This window comes from Astatotilapia calliptera, chromosome 12, assembly GCF_964374335.1.
Source record: "Astatotilapia calliptera chromosome 12, fAstCal68.1, whole genome shotgun sequence".
In the NCBI taxonomy this organism is placed as follows: Eukaryota; Metazoa; Chordata; class Actinopteri; order Cichliformes; family Cichlidae; genus Astatotilapia; species Astatotilapia calliptera.
Genome location: NC_137433.1, coordinates 19841230 through 19846697, shown reverse-complemented (window position 1 = coordinate 19846697; position 5468 = coordinate 19841230).

Here is a 5468-nt window from a genome sequence, read left to right as displayed (position 1 = left end):
TCCAAATTCACAGTAACAGTTCCACAATAACAGAACCAAAAAAAAGTACTGGGACCAGTACTTTTTGTTATTTACATGCTGCCACTTGGCAGTATCATCAGGATGTCTCCTGTCACCCTTCTACTGCCCTGTCCTCTTAGTATAAAAGCATCTTTGGCAACCTTTACTGCTGCCAGATGTTTTAAATTTTTGGTCTCTTTTGTTTGTATGGTTGATTAGAAGACACTTGGAATTTAACACTTTTGTGTTTATAACAAATTGTTAGAAGTAAAAATTAAGTTGGACTTTAAGTTTTGGGAAAGTTTTTCACCTCTCATCAAAGAGACTTTTTCAGTTCTAAAACCAAATGGTGGAAAGTCCCAGGTATTTAAACTCTAGTTGGGGTTGTCCCTTAAGAAGGGTAGTACCCCACTATTAATCATGTGCCTCATTACACAAGCCAAGGTGGGTGTGGGTCATTATTACTAGAGGTTTCAGTTTAAACTGCTGCGAGACCTTTCGCACACCCTACATTTTCATCTGCTAGCTATGTTCTGTTTTCTGCACAACCATTTGCATACACATTTTGTTGAACATATATGATGAGTGCTGTAAAACTACTTTTCTAGATTTAAAAAAACCTCTTGAAGATGAAAGCTGTCTGAGTATTGGCTGGTATGTAAAAAACAAACAAACAAAAAAACCCCACTAACTTCCAAACCACCTGAAGAAGTTCAATATTTGAGAACACGAATAAAAAAAAAATTCACATTGTAAAAAACAACAAGTGACAGTTTCTGAATGGTATATAGTTACATTTCAGGATAATGCAAAAAAAAAAATAAAAAGCATGTAGAATACATGAAACTTCCTAACATGAAATTCTTAGTCACAATATAAAAATGCTATTTTTGTTCACTTTTCAATATAACACCCTCAACTGCACCATTGAGTAAGTGTGGAGTATTAAACATTAGGCCTCTCTCCTCCAAGTCCCTGTTAGTGAATCATTTCATTTGTTGCTTTGCTGTAACTAAGATTACAGCAAAGCAACAAATGATTCCTTCACTGTTATCTTCTTCAATGCCACGTGCCAACACAATGCAGATCAGCTACCTAAACGTTACTCCCACACAGGTAATTACCTTGTTAATAGTGTTACATCCTCACTGTGTACGGCCCTGAATGGTTCCTCTGAAAAACAAGACAAGTCAGAGATTGTCACGGCAGGTTACACCGGTGTGTTTTGTTGCACAAACCCAAGAGCAGACACTGAAGGAAGGAACTGCGTTCTCAACTAAAGGCGAGCCTTTATTCTGGCCAAACACATGAACTAAACTAAAAACGAGACCAAGTTTACATGAAGGTAAACAGACAAAAGTAAACCTGTGACTTGAACTATGACCGCGACTGCAACTAGTACTGTGACTATGACTTGATCAATATGAAGGGAAATAGGCAGACGTCCTGACAATGAACAGTAAGAGATAGTGATGGCCCGCTTGAAGCTGACGCTCCGGAGCGTGTGTCGAAAAAAACAACACACTGGTTCAGAAGCACTGTGTCGAGGCTTGCTTCGTTTGGCAAAAGTCACGTGACCAGTGATGTCCGAAGCTTCATTACGCACGTAACTGCTTCGGTACCTGATTCAAACAGATATAAGGAAGTGAATCATCCACGGGATTCGTGGAGTGTGTTGATGGTGACAGATAGCGACGAGGTGATCATTCCACTGACAGATATGGAGCCAGCGAGGAAGAGAGGACGTTCTGGCGTGTGGGAATATTTTGAGTTGATTTTGCTCAATTCATTTTATCTGCCGAAGTGAAAAACTTGAAATGTCCAAAATCATGTTTTCATAATGTAAATATCATTACAGCATATGACTTTAGGAACACTTCCATGTGAATTAAAGCTGATGAAGACTACAAAAATGTATTTGACACTATACGTACATGACATTGCTACACAGTTTAGAAAATCATTTTGTTTATTGTTTTTAGGTGATAGTCTGCAGGACCCAGGAATACCTGCATATCTACCAGCTTGCAGTGTAGTTCCTGCACTCCACAGCCTCTTCTGTTCCATGCAAGTGGATTTTCTCCAGGGCAGGAGAAACTATTTCTAAGAAAAGAAACAGACTCAGCCAGCGCACAGTAACACTAATCCTCTTGTTAACTGTAAATAACAAAAGGGCTACCTTACATTGATCATGTTTTTACTTTGCAAGTTCTTGATTAGGGGTGGGTTTTGATTATCGCCTTTCTGATTACAATCCATGCTAAATTGAATAAAGTGATATTGATTCATTAAAATCCCGTGTCGATTTGTAAATTAACGTTATTATGCCTGAAACGCCAGCATCTCAGGTTAAACCTCACAACATGTCGTCAAACACCATGCAGCTAAAACAGTAACTGGGAGCAGGTTTACGGATTCTGCATACAAACGTGAACACAGAGCGCGGACCCGACGCGTCAGAGTCAGATTTTGGTGTGTCGTCGGGTCCGCGCTGTGTTTGCCTCTTTTTTTTTTCGCTGGCTTCTGCAGCTGCAGGTTTCATAACTCTCTGTTTACATCTCTAATTAAGTCTCACATGTGTCAGCTTTCTTTTAATAGATACGAAATTATGGATATATACTGTTAAATGATCAGACTTGTAATATTTCTGACTGAGGCAAAACTTTCCAGATTCCAATCAAATTGAATCGGATCCTGTATCGAATCAAAATGATTCTACAAATCAGTGACGATGCAGCCCTACTCAGCTTCCTAAGCATTTTCCCTTTCCAGTTCACAATCAATCCCACCCCTAGGTCAAAAATATGTATAGGACAATTGGCCTAATCTAATATTTTGTATGAACCTGTCCAGCTGTCCAGTGATTAAACGACAAGTAGATGGAGGCAGGACTTCACAGCAGGGGCATACTCCATAATGTGCTGTGCATTATCATATGTATATTATATATATTGCTCACTTATTGTATTTACCAACATCAAGGAGTTATGAGCAAAGAAAGGCCACCATAGTGCATGTTTAAATAGGGAAAGTTTATTGATCAAAATGTATTACGCAAATACGCATTACATTTTTTTCAGCCCCCCAATCGAGAAAACAAAACCAATTACATGTTCAAAGCAACGGAACGGTGGCCCAATATCAGAGAGAACTCCACTCTTGAGCAGAGGCGGAGCCAGACATTTGAAACACCCGGGGCTTAGCCCAAAGAGTAGTATGCATGTGGGATTTTTTTTTTTTTTTTGGGGGGGGGGGGGTGTAGAAATGACTGAAAGATTAATAGGTTCAAAAAAGAATGACTTCATATAGGGAAAAATATATATCACATGTGCAGGACACCTTAAACTAGTTTTTTAATTAAGCAGCAAGGCAGAACAAGGTCAGGGCTGCATCAAGACATGAGGACTAAACCCCAATTCAACCAGACCCAGAACTGATCCAGAATTAAAACAGGACTACAACAGTTCAAAATCAGGACTACTGAGGACTTAACCAAGACAGAACCAGAATCAGAACTAGATGATAGTAGCACTAAAAATCATCATAGACCTGCACTACACTTATTTTTTTAATTCTACCAAAGTCCACTATTTAGATTGAGAAAAGTTTATATAATTATTTAGCCTTGTTGTGCAAACAAGCCTGCATAACTTAATAAATACAGAATTTGAAAAATAACAAACCTAAAAAGAAACACTCGGTACGAGATACATGAGGACCTATGATACGGTGATACTTCTGGTAAACAACCATTTGACTAACATGTGAGTCTCACCTGCTCTTGTTCATCTGTTCTGTTCCTCTCTCTCCCTCTTTGTGCTGACAATCATCAAATATACAGTTGAAACCAGATATTTACTCTCCAGATAAAAACACTTTTTTAATTGTAACATCAAATCAGACTAAATGTTTATTTCTTTAGATTGATAAATATAAAAACATATTTGTTAACTTTAAGAGTAAAGAGAGAAACTATCTGTATTTCTTAATTGCAAATGGCACCAAATTGTATTCAAACTTGAGCCACACTTATGGAGCTCCACAGTTCTTTTCCTGGTGTTTTGGTTGACATCTCTTGATTTTCCCATGTCAAAGAAACAGGCTCTGTGTTTTGCCTTATATGCATCCACAGCTGTGCCACCAGTTTACTCACATGGACTCTACGAACCTATCAGAAGCTTCTTCAGCTCAGAATGGAATCGTCTGGAGTTTTCTTATTAATTAACAATAAATTTAGTGTACATGTACTCCTAAATTTGATGAAAGTGATAAAAATAGCTCTGTCTCTCTTTATTCTGAAATTTAACTAATTCAAAATATATTTCAATATTTATCTAAAACAAAAATTTACTCTAAATTGATGTTGTACAGTAAAAATGTTTTATGTTTTCTCCCTAAAGTGTAAATATCTGGTTACAAATGTGAATATCCTGCTGTGTACTGAAATCCCTCTTGTTTTGCATAGAAATATACTGAACAACATACAAAGCATAATATATAAAATAACATTTACCTGAGTTTTTTCTTTGAAAGAACCCTCGAATGTCCATTCTTATGTTTCAGTACATAACTGAAACCGATTTAGTCGGGAGGGTAAGAACTGAGAATATGAAATAAACACACGTAAGCTAAGACTCTAAAAAAAATAGCATTTGTTCGGCTTTTCATTTTGCCATTTGTTGATTCACTTGAAGAGCAAGTAACGTAATATTGGTCAAGTGATCAGTTTCATATCAATCTTTCGTGATGCACCGTCATATTTACATTATTTGTACGGTACGAATGATTTGCTTTGGTACCTGGTCAAACTTTAGCTCTCCTTAGTATGGCTGGCTCCGTCTCTCCAACAGCGCACTCACGGGCAGCAGCTGCCCCGCCCCCTCGCTCAGTCGCTTAGTGCCTGAGCTTGGATCATACCAATATCAGGGGGGGATTCACGCACAGTCGTAAATTCCCACAGTGTGCACTATGTGCTTCGAATATTGTGTGTACTTTTTGTTTTATACAGTTGTCAGCCAGGCATCTAACTATGAAAAAATTACACTCCAAAATACCCCGGGCTTCTGACAAAACAACCCGGGCTTAAGCCCCGTAAGCCACCCCCCCGCTCCGCCCCTGCTCTTGAGTGAGCAGTGATAATTGAGCAGTCCGTTTTATTTTGCAGATTCAAGCTGCTCTTTAAAATTTTCACCACCAGATGTCACCGGAGAGGACTGTGTTGAAAAGCTTCGAGTAATGAACCGTTTTTCAATACAAGCTTCAGTGCTTCGGAAAGCTTCATTTGGCCATCACTAAGTAAGAGACAAAGGACTTAAATACACATATGAGGTGATCAGGGGAAGTGGAAACACATGAGGAAACAGCTGACTAGAATGAACATAATGACGCACAGAAAAATGTAAATTAAACACAATGGACATTGAAACCAGACTTTCAAAATAAACAGGAAACATGACAAAACGCAGACA